Genomic DNA, 19990 nt, shown 5'->3' on the forward strand with positions numbered 1-19990 from the left:
GATTTTGTACCAAATAACTGTCTCTCGAGGAAAGGGTTTCTTTTTTCATTTAACTCAAAGAAAATGATTAACGGAAGTTTACGGAAATGCTGCGGAGGGCAAAATACCTTCGAAGCCGAAGACGAATTGCTCGATGAGGGTTCATTTCAAACGCCGGAACAGCTTGCTTCTGTATTAAGAGTTTCCAGTCAAGCAATTTCCAAACGATCGGACACTTCGGGAATACTTTAGAGGAACAAGGAATTTGGGTGATTTGAAGCCATTTGTTTTGCATGAGCGAAACTGCTGCAGCGGCGAAAGAAAGGGGTTTTCTGTATTACATTGTAGCGGCAGATGAAAAATTGATTTATTACAGTACCATCTCACCGGTGCGTGCTACGTGTGGTTAGCCTATTGTTAAGCTGTGGATCGTTTTTCCGTTTCATTTACTAACACAGATGTCTATATAAAACACTAGGTACTTTTCTTGCTTTAAAAGTTTTGGTAAAGTGCTTTATTTTGTCGAAATGACGCTTATTTTTCATAACAAAGATCTGTTTTCATTAGCTTATACTATACTATACACTCTGTAGAATAATCCAGAAGTAATTTAATCTTTTAGGATTAGATATTGATATTTTTGCCTTGGTATTTTTCGGCACCATTGTGTGACATTCTCACAAAATAAAGTAGTAGTTATCATACAACTTAGTGTAATCAAGAAAGAGCTTAACTATTATTTGGTATTCAGTAAAACTGGGTGTACTCCATTTTTTTTCATCAATTTATAAATATTCTCACCGTACTTCGCTTTTCTATGTGTTTTTATTGCAAATCCATAAATGGCGTAGTAAGGAAAAAACATCGAAAATAACCTCATGAATTTTTTTGGGAACATATTTGAACAGGGCTCTGGAATAATAATCCTTTATTCAAAGTTGTAGGTTCGATTATATTTACAATCTTTTCGGACGTCTCTGAATTCGGGAGGGAATTATAATATGAATGTATGACAATTTTGATATCCAAATAACCCTAAACAGCACGTGCTCAAATATACCAGTTTATTTGCATAACCGCAAGTACGATTCAAGTTAAATCGGTACCGTCAAAACCGCTGGGCTTCACGTGTATTTGCATATTGGTCTAGATCAAATGGGAACCTTTTTATTTCTACTACCGTCACCGGTACCGTAGTGGTGGTGAATACTCTCCGTTGCTGTTTACCTGCAGAGCATGACAGCTCTGGTGTACATGCGCACTCTGCACACCTCGACGAAACAGGTTTTGACGGAAATCCAATAGGAATGACTGCACCGGATTCCCTATCGTTTGTTTCGCTCACTCTCGCTGTGTTTTCGGCATCAACAAAATACACATGTGATATGTTGCTGAAACGAAGCAAGGAAACACCATACCAAAACAATTCATATTTAACGTAGCCACTTTTGTTTTGATTTCAGTAATTCGTCGGTGACGGATTGTCAGTCGGTTTGTACGTACGACGGGATAGGTGTACGTAGTGCCTTTCGTTCGGTTCCAATTGGATTATGTGCCGCTTGTGTGATCGAATAATTTAGTGGTGATTTTATGCAAAAAAATAAACCTCAACCCTGTTCCGGTTGGATTCCCATGCGGCTGTAAAGTGAACTGGTCAAGCGACTCCAATCAAACTGGATATGATATATGTGCATTGGTGGTGTCAGAGAACAGGTAAACGACATTGTCGATTCCAGTTAGCCAATAAAACAGCTGCGAAATGTCAACAACAATCGAAAGGGGTCAATTATTATGGAACTAATGTGAGGGGACTTTCACTTTCCGGAAGGTTTGTGCAGAATCAGCTGATAAAAAGCTGGCCCCTAGCTTTTGGTTTTACCTACCTTAAGCGACAAGGCCGTGAGTAAATGTTTGCGGGCCTGCAGTTTGCAGTGAATGCGTTCCGATGTTTTGCTTTCCGTATTTTATCGACGATGTTTGCTTGGTATTGGTGGTGCACTCACTAGTGGGGCCATTATTGTCGGTTGTTGTTTAGTGACCTTGAATAGCAGCGAGGGACAGGCAGCGTTAATTGCTGTGAAGCTTGTGGCTCGTGTTGATGGGAATCGCGAAGGGTTGAGTTGATGTCATAGCGCTGTACAAAGGAGGAAGTTTGTAATTATCACTGGAAATTTTTCCATACACATTACAACAAGATCAAAGTATGATTATATGTGAAAACAATGTATAATCCGAGTAACTGAGTCAAAAGATGCAAAAATATGTTGAAAAGTTTTCAAAAAAATCTCATTGATATTATAATTTGTTCTTTTGAAGAAGAATACTTCTCTCAGGAAGCTTGGCTACATAGGGATGTAAAAACAAAATCTAAAACCGAAAAAATTGAAAAATATGTCCAATTTCAAATGCTAATTAATCGGTTAGTATTCGATGGATTTTCTTTGTTCTTGCAGCAATAGATTGGAAAATCTTCTAAGATTCTTTCCAAATGGAGATAATTGAAATTTTATTATTCAAACTATTGTACTATTGGAAATAGTCAAGCCTTGTCAAAACGAAAAATTTGACCTCTGATTGGTCGTTATATGATTTATTAAATTCTGCTCGAGCGTCTTTATAGAATATTTACACTACACATTACACTTTTTATCCACAGTGGATAAAAAGTGTAATGTTTAGGGTTATATGTTTGCTTCTCAAGCACGGCCGACAGAATCATATACCTTGCAATTTAAAATATGCTATTCGACCTATATAATACCCTGTTTCAACCAAAACCGCTCATAATAGTTCTAGACAGCGACAACAGCAGTCCTCTCTTAGCAGCAGCAGTAGCAGTGCAGTGGATACCAGCGATAGCGGATAGCGGCCACAGCTGTGGCATAGCAATGGATAGCGCACTAGTTGCAGCGGAGCACAGCATCGATAGCAGCTGATGCAGGATCAGCGGATACCAATGACAGCGTACAGCGGCCACATCTGTGGCATGGCTACGGATAGCGTAGCAGTTGCAGCGAGTATCAGCATCGATAGCAGCTGATTCAGTGAGGCACTTTAGTGAAATGCAGTCTCTGTGCGATAGCGGGCACTAATAAATGCATTAAATGAAAAGTTGCCTCATTTTGACAACACATGAGCCTTCTAGTTTTTAGTGTTAAATCAACTTTTCACTGTTTATTTTATCACAAGGAATACTTTATTCGCACTGTCAGTGATAACGCCAAGATGTGATCGGTAACTTATCCGATATTGAATTGAACAACAAATTGTGCTTTTCAGGATGAAATTAAAACTTGATGATTGAAAAGTTGATATTTTCTCTTGAGTTAATTTACATTTTTAAATTTGTAAAAATTTGTTTCATTATATGCATAAAAATTGATTTTTCGCACAACCGAAATTTAAAAATTGTCAAGCTCCAATCATTACAAGCAACTTACTATATTATTGAAATTGGTCAATCCTTGTTGAAACGCAAAATTCGATTGATCTGATCAGTCAACGTTTATTTACTAGAAAATGACTGACACGCAAGCAGCCGGGTTATTTTTCTTGTAAAAGTATTCTACTTCAACCTTGCGGTCGTGGCTTTGCATACAACCCTCCTGTGATTTTTTTTATTTTTAGGCATCAACGTTGACAATAGGCTAAGACTTTAACATAAACTAAATCCGAAGTAACGATTGTAAATAAAAGATTTCAAAAAAATTTCATTGTCTCTGGTGGTCATCCAACCTAACTTTGACCACGCACGTGGTCTTATTACTTTGCTTTGTTTTATTTGGCGAGAATTCTTTTCAAAATTCTAATCAGAGTTGATAATTTGATTAAACAAAGAAGACAATATTTTCGTGACCAATTAGGTTTGAGTGAAATTTTGCTTGTATGTTAAGCCACTTTCCACAGTTTATAATATGTTCTACCTCGAGCATAAATTTTCAAAAGGACCCGTTCAAACTATACTACTTCATTGCTCAAAACCCTATACTTGATTTTTTTTGGGATAATGTACTCTGAGGGATGAAAACCGGCAGAAATTTTTAAAATAAAATTGTTAGATGAGTGACTGTTCTTAAAAAATCAACATTTTGATATTATCAATAATAACAAAAACTTAACAATCATTGGTTCCGGTTACAGCTAAGGATAACGTTTGTATATGCTTTTTTTAGGAAGAAGAGTATGTAAAATGTTCATTTGGGATGATTTTTTAAGATTGCTTATTATTTTTAAAAGAATAATCCTACAACCCTCAATGAAATGAACTAAAAGGTTTTGAGCGAAATAAATTGATTGTTTAAAAATCGAAACTCTCCGAAATGTTGTGAGCTGTATTCCTCGCAAATTAGAAATTCGCATTAGCTATTCATATTAACCACGGTGGAGAGTTGGCAGTTTGGAACCTCTTTCCGAAGAATAGAATATTTATGAGAACATTTCAATAAACGATCGTTAACGGCATCAAAAGGCTCCCTAATCTAGACTGTATGAGCATGCATCTTAATCAAGATAAAAAAGACGTTCAGAGAACAATCTTAGAGTCGCTCTTCAAGTAAAAAAGTTGATATATTTTTTTTTATTTTGGAGATGAGGGTGCAGGAGATAGAACAGCGAATTATTTAAATAAAATGATCTAGGTGAAATTAAAAAAAAATCAGACAGTTTAGTCAATTCATTCATGCAGATTAACCTTGCTTCTGTTCAACTATAAGAATGTAACTCTATTAATTGTTAGCAGAATTATGTTAATTTATACAGAGACTGCTAGGTGGAAAAACTTCAAGATCATAACGACTAGGATTTTATTGGAAAGTAACTATTCGTTAAAGTCTTTCTGATATTTTGCGGTTGAGATATCTTATTATACTTTAGTTTAATTGAATATCATGCATGGAAAACCAAACCTCATCAAACAACAATGCCCTTATTTTGCACTATGCAGAAATAATTTGAATTGCAATAGTTTTCAACCGACCTGGTTCCTCGGGACTGAGGTCACCTGTTCACAACGGTCCGTGGCGAGAAGCGAAAATTTCGTTCGGAAATGAGTCAACAAAATAATCGTCTTTGGTGCTCTTTTACCTGCATGTAATTAATAGAACCGAAGCCGGCACCGGTACGCGGTACGCATTTGTCATTTCGCTTTACCGTAAGGCCATTGGACTTTTCAAATACAAAGCGAGCATTGTTTCTAACCGCAAAACACATTACCATTCAGTATTTCTCGCTAATGGAGAAATATTGTCCGAGCGAGCTGCGAAACCGACACAACACTTACCTCTAGTGTTGCCAGCCAGTCGGCGACACTCGCTACCGGCACTGACGTCACAGCAGTGTCCAACGTAATCCAAACCCATCAAAACTACAATGACAGGTTCGTGCGTTTGCAGTGTCACACAACATAACCCTGCTGCCGCTCCGTCGTAGGTGCCGTGAGTGTATTCGTCCGGAGGCGGTGGAATATTCTGGCGGCTAGTGACCGCGGTGTGAAACATTGGCACAACTTATTAGCGATTCAAACGAGTGTAAATTGCCGTACAATTGCGATGACTGATACCGGAGCGGTAAAGTCGAAATACGACGCCCGGGGATGCGCCTCATGCGGCAGAACCTGATAGGTGTGAAATGTTCCACTGTTTGAATATTTATCTATTTCGAAACTGGACAACCATCAGACGTCGCGAGGTTTGTGTATTTCCACTGACCGATTGCAATGCGCTTACAGAGCTGTTGCCTGTTTGAATCGGAGTTCTGGTTAAACAATAATTATCAGGTGGCAACTTGCAACAGGATCGCATTGACAATGCCATTCCTATCGAGGGGACGGTGCTTGGTGTGTTCGCGTCTGCGATTTATAGAATATAATCAACAGAATAGTCGGTATTTACAGAAAATGCACGTCCACGCGTACATGCGTGTGCAACGGTTACGTGAATTCGATTGCTTTTGCTTGTCAATAGCAATTTTTGGTGTAACTGCCGGAAACTGAAACCTTTCCGATAGTTAGAATTTCATCATAAACAAGTTTTGAATAGCACCACACAGGTTATCTATTTCTCTCAGCAATGATGATAATTATGGAATTTTTCGTGATGCAGAAAAAAACAATCATAAAAAGCTTAGTTTTGTTGTGTAAGAGTTTTAGTATACAGAAAAATTATAATGTTTAGAAAATCTGTTCAACACAAATCAATTCTCACAAAAAAAAATCGATGCTCGATAGTCACTCTTTGAATGTATTGTTCGATGTGCGACAAGCTGTCTCAGAAAAAAAAATATACCATGGACCAATTTATCAAGTCCTAGGGTTAGGTTGACCTGATAGGCATTACGAGATAGTACAAATGCTCAACTTTAGTTAAAGTGCTATCGTTGGTATCGATTTATTTTATTTTTGCAGTAAATGCGGGGATGAAGGTATAGAAATAATTCTACTGAAAAATAGGTTAATAGAAACTTCGATAAATATTGTTAAGTAGGTGAAACACGAACCTACAATTTCTAATCTCTGGTCAGATGCGTTTCCGTTCTACCACCGCAATAGTCTAGCTTCCTAAAATCCTATTTTTGTTTTGCTCTCTCAATTTTCGCACTTTTTTAACTTACTCATACATATTTTCTGAAATATCTTTTTTCAGATACTCTAATTTTATTAAATAATATTCCAATAATTCTTGTTATAATCGCTCTCGTATTAGAACGAAATTGAAGAAACACCGTAAAAACATAAATGACTAGTATGTATTTTTTTTAATAAATTGTGGGTATTTGCTTGCAACGCCGCTGTACAACGCCTGAAGCCCAATAAGGCAAAAAGTGGAACTTAGCGCAAAAGGTGAACGTAAACGTCAATTTGGAATGAAAAGGTTAAATCAGCTACTTCAACTGAATAACTGGGTAAAAGTTGCAGCTAAAGTTCACCTTATTGACGACTTTGTGGTCAATAGGTCTTCGTACGAATTTTCACAACAACAACAAAACCTTCTTAATATGGGTCTAAGCTGCTCAGTTCCCGTAAAACGGCTGAAGTGAAGTACGCCAATTTATTTCAAATATGTCTAAAACGATTCCACGACATTAAAACTCACCTGATTCAAAATTCATTAGAGAATTGCGCGACAAATTTTGACTGTGATGATATAATGATCTAGTTAGGCGTAACGGTTTTAATCTCTAGTGTTCCAGCTCACTTTCAGTCAGCTAATCGTTGCAATTGAGGATTGCAACGATTTTTATCGGAATTTGTTGATAATTCGGCTTGACATATTTTCTAATGTTTCCACATTAGTAAGCCTGTGTAGTTCATTCGTGCTGAACCAGCGAGGACGCTTTAACCGTTATGTACTCGGCAATTTCAACACACGTAAGTACTCGGCAGGGTACCCGGGTACCCACCAAAAAGAAATGCTTCTTACTTCTTCAATTCTTGACCGATTTTCGATCTTATCGATCTTATCTCGTAAATCTGAATTTCCGGGACCATGTCTAAGATCGGAAATTTGCTTCGAAATGGCCATTTCGGATAATTTATCAGATGGACTCAAAATAAATGAAAATCAACTCATGGAGTGATTTCATGAATTTTGATACCAATATTGGTCGTTTTTTTTTTGACAATTGTAATAATTTGTCTCACCGGAACATGCTCCCAAAGATCCGGATTTACAGGAACCAGATGTGGTCACAGGTTCATGTCGGTCTCAGATTCTAAAAGTAGACAGATTTTCCAATCTTTTCACAGGCCAAGATCAAAAATCGGCCAAGAAATGAAAAAGCAAGGCTCATTTCATTTTGTCGGTACCCGGGTACCCTGCAGAGTACTTATGGAATAAAAAAAACGAAGCCTTCCCCTCCGACCCCCGCTGCTGCTATAAACAGTCTAATGATGGGAAATGGTTTATTTCCACTAGTTAGGAGCATTTCATAAGTTTCAGCTGGCTGAGTTGAGGTTATCCTTGTTTTTAAAAGCATTAAAGTCGGAAAAGGTACCCGGGTACCCTGCCGAGTACATAACGGTTAATATCATTTTCAGAAGTTTGTTTTGAATCCTTTGAAGCATCTTCTTTCTGATTGTACAATGTTTTGTCCAGATCCAGACTGCATATAACATTGATGGCCTAAAAATTTGTTTGTGAATTAACAGTTTTTTCTTGAGACAAAGTCTAGAAATCCTGTTGATAAGAGGATATAAACATTTGATATACTTATTGCACTTTGACTGGATATTTTCAATGTGCCCTGAGTATTCAACTTGATCAGACCAATTTAAGACCACACCGTTCATCTTAATAACGTGGTTATGGGTGGTTTTGAGAAATGAACTTCTTGGCTTATGAGGAAAAATAGTTAACTGTGTTTTAGAAGCATTAGGGGAAATCTTCCATTTCTGCAAGTATGAAGAAAATATATCTTAACTTTTTTGTAGCCGACTGCATATAACACGAAGGCTTTTTCCTTTTGCAGAAATGCTTGTATCGTCACAAAACAGAGATTTCTTTCAACCTGGTGGTAAATCAGGAAGATCAGAAGTAAAAGTGTTATATCAGATTGGGCCCAAGATACTCCCCTGAGGCACACCAGCTCTAACAGGCAATCTATTAGATTTACCATTTAGATACAAATACAAAAATACAAATACAAATCAAAAAATACAAAATTTATTATTTCGAATCATATTTGTTACTCTAAGTAACTGATCAGTAGTGGAATGCCCATGGCAAAAACCAAACTGCTCATTTGCGAAAATTGAGTTCTCATTAATATGTGTTATCATTCTATTAAGAATTATTCTTTCAAAAAGTTTGCTAATAGAGGAAAGTAAACTAATTGGTCCATAACTTGATGCCTCAGCTGGATTCTTTTCGGGTTTGTGAATGAAACCCTGTTTTTTTACTACAAAGGTACTGATAGCACTCGCCTTTGTATGAAAGAGAATTATTTCCCTTTTCGGAGTAAATTTTATATTTTTTTTTGAGGAGCACCAATGAGAAATCCTCTCTCACCCTTTCTTTGTAAGTTTTATGGCAAACATAGAAAACAAATGTCTTTTACCAATCCGGTGGTGGAGTTTTGTGGATGATATTTTTTGTATTTTGAAAGAGGTGGAACTCAAATTTTTTTCATATCTCTAAATAATATCCACAAAGATATAAAATTTACAATTGATAAACATTCTATCTCTTCTCGACGTTGTTTTTTTTTCTTCACCTATCGTTTATTTGACACGGCACAAATACAATTTTATGTTTAACGGCGCCAATTATATCTGATGACTTAAAATCTTTAAGCAAATTTTCTATCCTCGCTGCCGACTACGAGCTGAAATTAAGTCTATCTTAAAACTAGCATATATTTTTCAATTAATGTTTTGTAGTTGAATGGAGTTGAAAGTCTGCTAAGCCACGATGTTATGAGCTGGGACAGGGGCTTGTAATCCTCGGGTCCTGGAAGTATTGTGCGGGGTTCAGTTGCTGGTTATGGTTCGTTGTTGTTGTTCGCTGTTGTTCAAGCCAAGATATCACGAAAGGCCTCGGGTTCTCAGGTCCTGGCGGATTCGTGTGGGGTTCAGTTGATGATTCCAAAATCAAGGTCTATGACGTGTTCTTGCCGTTTTGTTGAATGTGGATGGAAAGGAATGGGACTAGACTGGGGCGTGGATGGATTTCAGGAAAATGTATATAAGGGACATGTAGGGTAGGTCACGACTCGCCAAGACATCACGAACAGGAACAGCTGGTCCTCTACCCTCGGCCCGGAGGGAAGTTATTAATTTAGACCTGGCGTCACGGTGTACAGGGCATGACCAAACAACGTGCTCTATGTCGTGATAACCTTCACCACAGGCACAGATACCACTTTCCCCGAGCCCAATACGACGGAGATGCGTATCAAATCTATTGGACATAAGCCGCGACATCACGCAAATGAAATCTCGACCTACATCCAACCCCTTGAACCACGGGCTCGTCGATACCTTGGGGATAATGGAATGTAACCATCTTCCCAGTGCCCCTCTAGTCCAAGAATTTTGCCAACTGATGATCGTATTCTGACGTACAAGTGCGAAAAACTCATTAAAAGCAATTGGTCTTTCATAAATTTTAACCGTTTGTTGCGCCCACCTTAGCCAAAGAGTCCGCTTTCTCATTACCCGGTATCGAGCAGTGAAAAGGGACATTTTTTCGATAATCCCTAGGGTGTACTGAATTGCAGCTAATTCTGCGACGTAAACAGAAGCAGGATTATCGAGCTTATGTGAGACGGTTAAATTGTTATTGAAGATACCGAAGCCAGTGGACCCATCGAGAAGTGATCCGTCAGTGAAGAACATATTGTCGCAGTTGATATTTCGATATTTATTAGAAAAAATTTTGGGGATCTGCTGCACGCGTAAATGATCCGGGATTCCACGAGTTTCTTCTATCATGGATGTATCGAAAAACACAGTAGAATCAGAAGTATTTGTTAAGTTGACACGATTTGGAATATTCGAAGAAGGGTTAATATTTTGGGACATGTGATTGAAATACAATGTCATAAAACGGGTTTGAGAATTAAGTTCGATTAACCTTTCAAAATTTTCAAACACAGGACGGTTCAAAACCTCACATTTGATAAGAATACGAGAAGACAGGCTCCAAAAGCGGTTTTTCAATGGTAGTACTCCAGCTAAGACCTCCAAACTCATCGTATGGGTCGATTGCATGCAACCCAAGGCGATACGCAAACAACGATATTGTATTCGCTCCAGTTTGATCAAATGTGTGTTTGCTGCGGAGCGGAAGCAGAAACTCCCGTACTCAATAACAGACAATATCGTTGTTTGGTAAAGCCTTATAAGGTCTCCTGGATGGGCTCCCCACCATTGTCCGGTTATTGTACGAAGAAAATTCACTCTTTGTTGACATTTTTTCATCAGATACCTCACGTGACAACCCCAGGTGCCTTTAGAGTCGAACCAAATACCAAGATATTTGTGTACCAAAACCTGAGAAATCGTTTTACCCATTAATTGTGTTTGAAGCTGAGCAGGTTCATGCTTCCTAGAAAAAACTACTATCTCAGTCTTCTCCGGAGAGAATTCGATACCTAGCTGTAGAGCCCAAGCAGACAAATTGTCCAAGGTATCTTGCAATGGTCCTTGCAAATCGGCAGCTTTGGCCCCTGTAACAGAGATTACACTGTCGTCTGCAAGTTGTCTTATCGTGCATGAATTCGCCAGACATTCGTCGATGTCATTTACATAAAAATTGTAAAGAAGGGGGCCTAAACATGAGCCCTTGGGAAGACCCATGTAGCCAATTCGAAAAGTTGCCAAATCACCGTGCGTAAAATGCATGTGCTTTTCGGACAACAAATTGTGCAAAAAATTGTACAAAATTGGAGAAAATCCTTGTCGGTGAAGTTTACCCGAAAGAATGTCAATAGAAACGGAATCAAAAGCCCCCTAATGTCCAAGAACGCAGACGCCATTTGTTCTTTGCGAGCATACGCCAGCTGAATTTCTGTTGAAAGCAACGCAAGACAATCATTCGTCCCTTTGGCACGGCGGAAGCCAAATTGAGTATCTGATAGTAGACCATTTGATTCGACCCAATGGTCTAAACGACGGAGTATCATTTTTTCCATCAATTTCCGGATACAGAATAGCATTGCAATCGGCCTATAAGAGTTGTGCTCAGAAGCTGGTTTTCCCGGTTTTTGGATGGCGATCACCTTCACCTGCCTCCAATCCTGCGGTACAATGTTTTGCTCCAGGAACTTATTGAACAAGTTCAACAAGCGCCTCTTGGCATTGCCGGGTAGATTCTTCAACAAGTTGAATTTGATTCTATCTAACCCAGGCGCGTTATTGTTACAGGACAGGAGGGCAACTGAAAATTCTGCCATCGTAAAAGGTGATTCTATCGCGTCGTGGCCCGGAGACGCATCGCGAACAATGTTTTGCTCAGGAACAGAGTCCGGACATACTTTCCTGGCAAAATCATATATCCACCGACTTGAAGACTCCTCGCTTTCGTTGACCGTTACGCGATTCCGCATTCTTCGGGCTGTGTTCCAAAGAGTGCTCATCGATGTCTCCCTCGACGTCTCGTTCACGAACCGACGCCAATATCCGCATTTCTTTGCTTTAGCCAAGCTTTTAAGCTTGGTATCAAGCTCCGAATACCGTATATAGTCGCCAGGTATACCTCCCTTCTGGCAGGCCAAAAACGCCTCGGATCTTTGCGTGTAGACATCGGTGCACTCTTGGTCCCACCACGGAGTGGGAGGCCGTTCTTTGATCGTTACGCCGGGATATTTCTTCGTTTGGGCTTGCAACGCGGCGCGAGAATCAAGCCCGCGAGAAGGTTGTATTCTTCAAGTGGTGGATGATGTTGAATCGACTCGACCGCTTTTGAAATCATTTCCTCGTATAACTTCCAATCGACATTCCGTGTGAGGTCATACGGAATGTCAATTGGTCGCATGCGAGTTGACCCGTTAGTAATTGAAAAAAGAATAGGCAAATGGTCGCTACCGTGAGGATCGAGGATTACCTTCCATGTGCAATCCAACCGTAGCGACGTTGAACATAATGATAGATCCAAAGCGCTTGGGCGCGCTGAAGGTTTCGGGATACGTGTCATTTCACCGTTGTTCAAAATAGTCATGTCGAAGTCATCGCAGAGGTTATAGATTAAAGAGGAGCGGTTATCATTGTAAGGGGAACCCCAAGCCACACCATGAGAGTTGAAGTCTCCCAAAATCAAACGTGGCGAGGGAAGAAGTTCTATTAAATCAAAGAGCAACCGTTGCCCAACCTGTGCTCTGGGAGGAATATATATTGAGGCAATACAAAGCTCTTTACCTTGTATTGTCATTTGACATGCGACAACTTCGATGCCTGGAATCGAGGGGAGGTTAATACGATAGAAAGAATAGCACTTTTTAATCCCTAAAAGTACTCCTCCATACGGGGTGTCTCGATCAAGGCGAATAATATTAAAATCATGGAAGTTGAGATCAATATTTGAAGTAAGCCAAGTTTCACAAAGGGAAAATGCATCGCATTTGTTTTTATTTATCAAAAATTTAAACGAATCAATTTTTGGTAAAATACTTCTACAATTCCACTGTAAGACAGAGATAGAATCCTTCATATACGCAGTTGAATTAGGCATCGAAGGATACAATCGCTGCAAGGAGGGGCCATTGGGCAGTCAACTGCTTCAAAAATGTTCTAACTGTTGGGAGAAATGCTGTGAGAAAAATTTTAATTGGATCGGGTATATTGAAAGTTTCAAAAATCCAGTCCACAATGTCAGAAAAATTGACCAGTCCAGCATTTGATTTATCAACTGGATGTGCAAAAGGAACAACTGGGGTTTTAGATGTTCCAGGAAGTGCTGGGAACTCCTTTTGAGACTTTAAATTTGCAAGCCCAGGAGGAGTTTGCTTCGGCTTTTCCGCAGCACTTCTAGATTTGTTCGTACTATTCATTCCATCTTGAGAAACCTTAGGGCCTTTCCTGGGAAGCTTAGGAGAGGAAATATTTTTCCCCTTTCTAGATTCTCCAGGATTGGCGTAGGACGTTTCTGCTGGTGGATAGTCAGAGTCCGTTTCATCCGTAGACAGCAGATCAAAGGGGTTCGATGTTATGGTAGAAGTGGTCACGGTCTTCTTAAGAATTTCAGCGTAAGAACGCTTTAAGCACTCCTTAAGAGACCGTTTAATTTTATCCCTGCGTTGTATGTACACCGGGCATGTGGAAAGCTCATGCAGATTTTCCCCGCAGCGAATACACTTTTCAGCGTTTACGCTGCAAGAATCTTCCGCATGAGTCTCCCCACACTTGCCACACCGTGCCTTATTGCAGCAGTAGGCAGCTGTATGACCTAACTGCTTGCAATTGGTGTAATTCATAACACGGGGCACATACAAACGCACAGGGAGACGAACCCGGTTAATCGAGACGTGGCTAGGGAGAGCAGATCCGGCAAACGTAACGCGAAACGAGTCTGACGGAGTGTATACTTTTTTACCGCTGACGAGCGACATAGACGTTAATTGCTTACAGTCCAATATCTTCGCCTCAGTATTGGAATTCTTGAAGCAACCGGTTGCACTCAGGATACACTCGACAGACAGACTCGAATCGGTTTTCACACCGTCAATCTCCACGTCTCGTGTGGGTACATACACGCAATACTCGCGTGTAAAGAGCTCGGAGCAAGCTATATCGTTGGCCTGATCCAGATCATTGACCACGACACGGAGCTTGTTTGGTCTGACTTTTGCGATTTCGGTCACGGCCTTGTATCGTTACGTCAGATCTTTCGCGATTTGTAGCGTGTTCAGTGATTTTCCTCCTGGTTTGGGCCTCATATAGAGAACCAGTGGTCCCGTTGATCCGTCTGGGTAAAGCCTGGGACGAGGATTGACTAAAGCAGGGACAGAGGGGGGGTGAACAGGAGGGATAGGGTCGGGTGGGTTTGGAGACGGGGGATCGGGGGCTAAGGGATCCACATCCATTGCGCTCAAACTAGCGCAACAGTACAGTGGCAAAGAAACACGTACCTCTTCTTCTTTGTTGTCTTCAATAGAACAATCACCGAGTGTTTCGGTGCTGGAACGGGCAGCTGCGCAGCGACACCACTAAAGCACAATAGCAGGATGACCTTCACTGCGGATTATCAGATTATCTTCACACCGCACTTCGCACTCTTTGAAACGCGACCGGGTAAGCAATGCCTTTTTCGATTTTTCTACACAATATCGGTTTTATAGCGAGACAACCACTTAATGCGTCCGTTATTGCCGAGCGTTCGGGACGGAATGTTCTCGACGTTGTTGTTGTCACGAAGTCTGAGGACTTAGAAATTGAGATTTTAGGAACCCCACGAATACAAAACAGGTGATACCTACCTACCATATCTAGCACAAAATGGTATCCTTTCACCACATGATTCACCGATTGGAAACTGTACCTCCCAGTTAAATATTCAAGATAAAGGAATTGTAATATATTTTCGAAGTTGCCAGATGGAATAATTACAATGACAGTACCATTAAAGCTTTCTCAAATAAAAAGAAGCGAGTTTAATTAAAAAAATACTTTACAACACTAATCCCAATTACAGGAGACCTGAAAAGAATAGCTGTGGAATATAACGGTCCTTTTTTTTTTCAATATAACGGTACTTGTTTCGTTCAAAATAAAAAAAAAAATTGGCATGATATTGTCTGCACCATCAAAATAATATTGGGCTCTTCTAAAGACTCAACTGATGTACTGAATAAAGTAGGGGTTTACAAAATTGCTTGTTGCCACTGCGATATGGTTTACATTGGACAAACCAAAAGAAACCTGGGACTCCGTTTCAAAAAGCATCAAATCAAAAGTGACTGAACATATCTTTAATAAGGGACATCCACTAACTTCGGATAAAATTCATCTGCTTCGTCCTGTTAATGATCTATGGAAATTGGATATATCTGAAAATTTGAAAATTTATTGTCAGCATCCATACCTTACTTTCTACTTTCGCGGCACGTTGTACTCGCGACATTTCTGTAAGATCTGTCGGATTGAGAAGATCTGGTCCGTGGTGGCACGGGCTTCCATAAACCCGATTGGTACTGACCCACGAGCCTCCTGGTTAAAGGTGATAGACGACGGAACAGGATCTGTAAGAGTATTTTGTAGGCGGCATTGATAAGCGAGATACCGCGGTAGTTGCGGCACTCCAGCTTGTCGCCCTCCTTGTAGATGGGACAGATGACTCCCTCCATCCACTCGTCTGGCAGTTTTTCCTCCTCCCAAATCCTGGAAATGACCCAGTGCAGCGCTCAAGCCAGCGCCTCTCTTTCATGTTTCAAGAGCTCGCTCGGCTGTCCGTCTTTGCCTGCGGCTTCATTGTTTCTTAGCTTCCCGATCTCATAAAGAACTTCGGGAATATCGGGGGCTGGTATTCGGTCATCCGCTGCTGGTGCTCCTAGATCTGTTCCTGCTCCGCTTCTGTTTACTGTTTCGCCATTCAGGTGTCCATCGAAGTACTCCTTCCACCTGTCGACCAGCTCGCTGGCATCCGTGAGAAGGTTCCCATCCGCGTCGTTGCACATGTCGGCTTGCGGTACATAGCCTCTGCGGGACTGGTTTACCTTCTCATAGAATTTCCGCGTTTTACTGGCGTTTTACGGTATAGCTGCTCCAGCTCCTCATGCTCACGATCCTCTTGCTGGCGCTTCTTTCGCCTGAGAATCGTGGTCATGTCGTTCCGTGCCCGTTTGTAATTGGCCTTGTTCTCTCTCGTTGACCTGCCCAGGTATATCGCCCAGGTCCGGTTCTTCTCATTCACCGCTGCCTCGCACTCCCCGTCATACCAGTCGTTTTTGTCACTCGGTGCTTCCACTCCTAGTGTCGCCGTTGCGGTCTTCACGATAGCTGTGCGAATGCTGCACCAGCCGTCTTCGAGAGGCAATGCGCCCAGCCCTTCCGCCGTGGATAGCACCGCTTCAAGTTGTTGCGCGTATTCCTCCGCAGCCTGGGAGTTCCGGAGCTGCTTAATGTTGAGCCGCGGGGTTCGGCGATGTCGCGCGTGGTATACGGTCGACAGTTTTGAGTGCAATGATACCGCAACTAGGTAGTGGCCGAGCCTTTATTCGCACCGCGATAGGTACGTACGTTTGCAATGTCTGAGAAGAACCGGCCGTCGATGAGAACATGGTCAATTTGATTTGCTATACGTTGGTCAGGTGATCTCCAGGTAGTTTTGTGGATGTCCTTACGGGCAGCATCCATACAAGCTGCTAGATAAAGACCCTGGTAACCATTTTACATGGCTATTCGAATTCCTACCTAAGAACCCTAGATTTGGTACAGCGGATAGTATAATATTTTGCATTTTACTGAGATATACCACACACAAATAGCACTTCTTTATCTTGATTCAGATAGGCCTCAAATTACAAAGTTAAAAAAGTTAAAAGTGTTTAGTTATATTGAAATAAAATACACACATTTGTGCGCAGCCCCAACAGCATTTTCTCTTCCTGTTGGTCTAAACCGATGTAACGGCACCCGCGCGTTTGCTTTTCCGCTTTCTTCGCACTGTTTGGCTGCGAAAGTATTATGTATTTCTATTTTGGCTATCATAATGAAAGGTCTTAAAAGGCACCAAGATGCTGCAAATTTTTCAATACGTTTTCACAAGAGTTCTTCAACAAGTCGACCATATCTCAATCTGTGATTATAACACCGTTATTGATTGTCGATATTGTCCTGTATCGGAAAGAGTCTAAACTCTCTCTTCGTTCATCTTAAGCAAAGTTGAAGCTGTTTTTTCTACGTTGGGTATTTTATCACTGCGACCAATTTTTTGATCTTTTGTGACATATGCCCTTTTTAATTTGGTAAGTCAGGATAACGTACCACCTGAGACGCACCACTATTAGAAGTGGCCGTCATGATATGACCAATAGCATTAGTCCAGTCTGGTATTACACTTCGCATGAAGCGAATAACCGTACTAGGAGTTGTTCTCCAGATTACAGAGGGTTCTAATAGCCCCCTTTCGAAGAACTTATATCTTTTACTAATATTTGCAGGACATCGGCATAGCAGGTGTTCCGAGTCTTCTTTTTCCATGCCACATAAGCGACATGTATCATCTTGAATTTTTTCATAAGCTTCAAGTGATAACGGCTCGAACAATGCCCTGTTATTGGTCCAGTATATGTGCTTGGATCTTTCTTCGAAAGCTCCACTATTTTGCGAGTCATAGAACCGTTCAGTGTGATACACCTCTTTCACTGCCTACCAATTGAAGTGTTCGTCCAGTTGGACTCAACCTTAAAAATTTCCCATGCTTTCAGTTCCTTTTTGAGTGAAGAAGCGGATAAGCCACAGAAAGGTTCTGGTCCTATGAACTGATGAGACGATCCAACTCTTGCAAGGTCCATCGATTCCACAGTGACCAGGAACCCAATATAAATTTACTCGATTATTGCAACTCAGTGTTTGAACTGATTGAAAACAAACCCAAACAAGTTTTGATGTGCATGTTGCAGACTTCAGAGCATTTAAAGCTGCAAATGTTTGAGTGTCTGTATTTCCTGCGTAGGCATATAACAGAACATTCTAGTAAATAGTCCCCATTTTTTACCAAAAGTTGAAGCTTAATATATTTTATCTTGTACTACATAATCCATCATTTTTCTAATTTTTCTATAGTCTATTTTCCATAAGATACAACGGGTTGAACCAAAATGACTTATTTGATATCTCTGATACTATCTACATTCTTAATTCATCCTGAAATTACACTGGAAATATTTTTTCGTTATTCTCTGCACGCACGTTTCGTAAACATGGAATTCGTAGATTGTACAGCACTTTTGTTGATTGTATAGAATATTCGTATTGCATGTTATCGAATAGAATTGCAACATTACGCATAATATGTACAATTCACGGATGTACTTTCGTACGAACGTGGATAACAACGAACAAAAAAATTCGTAAAATGTATATGTTATTGCGTAGGTTTACTAATTTTTCGTACTATTTACATTATGCAGCGTTTGTTTGTACGAATGATTGCGTTCATTTTTAAAACCTTTCGTTACGTATACGAATACGTACTTTGACAGTTCTGACGAAAGTACCCTCATATTTAATACGCATTGGTTTCGTTGCAGAAAACAACAAGAGGTTTTGTATATAATACGCACGTTTTCGTGGAATAAACTAAAATATATTTTCAGTGTACCTTTCTCTATTGTTAACAACCCACGAATGTTCTAATTGATATTTTTGGCGGTTTTCATCGATGCAATTGGAACAGAATCTAGTCACATGGTAGAAAGTAGAGACGTAGTACACTTTGTTTATTTTTTGGCAGCTTCCTGGTTTTATTCCAGTCGAGAGGGTCATGTGGAAGACTGAACGCAAATGTACCTTGTCGTCAGAACAACAAGTGTTTTTAAACACTTGTGTACCGCGAGTTCAGAGTTTGTTTGAAAAGACTGTGTATTTAATGGTACCTACAATATGTCTTCGTCATATAGTAACTGGTTTGCTCTTCACAGATGTTTTTTAGTAAAAATTGTTTCTAAGTGAGGAAGACCTAGTTTGAAAACGGAATTAAACAAACCCTTCACCTTATATATGTAACTCTGTACGATTGACGAGATTTTGTAAATAAACGAAAATTCTATCGATAAAACAAAAATAAGCTCAAACTGGAAAAAAAAATGAAAGGTTTTTAGCCATTCCTGTGAATTTTGGTAACTCCAGCCACCAACATATTTTCAGAGACTTAAATGAGTTTTCTTGTGAACATAACGTTGAAGCGACGATCGCGACGAGAAATTACTATTCGAACTCTCACGTAAGTTGACGCGTTTACTAATTGTTAGGGGCATCAAAATTCACAGTAGTGGTTATAAAGCTATAATCATTCTAAGACAGCTATTCCGAGCTTCAGGATAGTATTATTTCCCAGACTAGTCTGATTTTTCTAACAATTCGTTTGTAATTTGTACCAGTTACGTTGTACCAAACTGAAAGCGGCAGATGTTAGGTTTGCAATTGATGAATATTAACATCACGGAGTTCGAATCATTTTTATTATCTCAAAACTTGAGTTTGAATAATCTGGGAAACAAATGCATTTACAAGTCAATCACCTTGGGCTTGAAATGATCCTTAAATTTATTTGAAAACGATCACTGTTTAAAAAAGTCTTGAATAATAGGGTAGAGCGGGGCTAGTTGGTCATTTTTGGTTAAAATATTCTGTAACTTTTTGTAGGGAATGTTTTGGCAAAAACTCATTACATGAAAATGTTGCGTTAGGTCTGTAGCTTCTATAAAAAATATGAACGACTCGAAATAGTCTACGATTTTGCGAATATTTTATGTTTTTTGAGTGGATGTCAAATTGGCCAACTAGCCCCCAAGTTGGGGTAAGTTGGTCAGGGTGTGGGGTAAATTGACCATTTCAATTTCGGAGGGACAATTCAGTGAT

General features: G+C 40.0%; 1 protein-coding gene across 8 annotated transcripts in view; it reads left to right on the forward strand.

Annotated features, from left to right (window-relative positions):
* Positions 1-1352: 1352 nt before the first annotated feature.
* LOC129726594 (furin-like protease 2) overlaps positions 1353-19990 on the forward strand; it is a 728980-nt gene continuing 710342 nt past the window's right edge. For 6 of the 8 annotated variants that reach the window (XR_008728366.1, XM_055683492.1, XM_055683490.1 and 3 more), the window contains exon 1: positions 1353-1692. The gene's annotated coding sequence lies outside the window, so the exon portion shown is untranslated. The remainder of the gene's footprint in view (positions 1693-19990) is intronic. The other 2 variants (XM_055683495.1, XM_055683497.1) reach the window with 1 other exon arrangement.

This window comes from Wyeomyia smithii, chromosome 3, assembly GCF_029784165.1.
Source record: "Wyeomyia smithii strain HCP4-BCI-WySm-NY-G18 chromosome 3, ASM2978416v1, whole genome shotgun sequence".
Lineage (NCBI taxonomy): Eukaryota > Metazoa > Arthropoda > Insecta > Diptera > Culicidae > Wyeomyia > Wyeomyia smithii.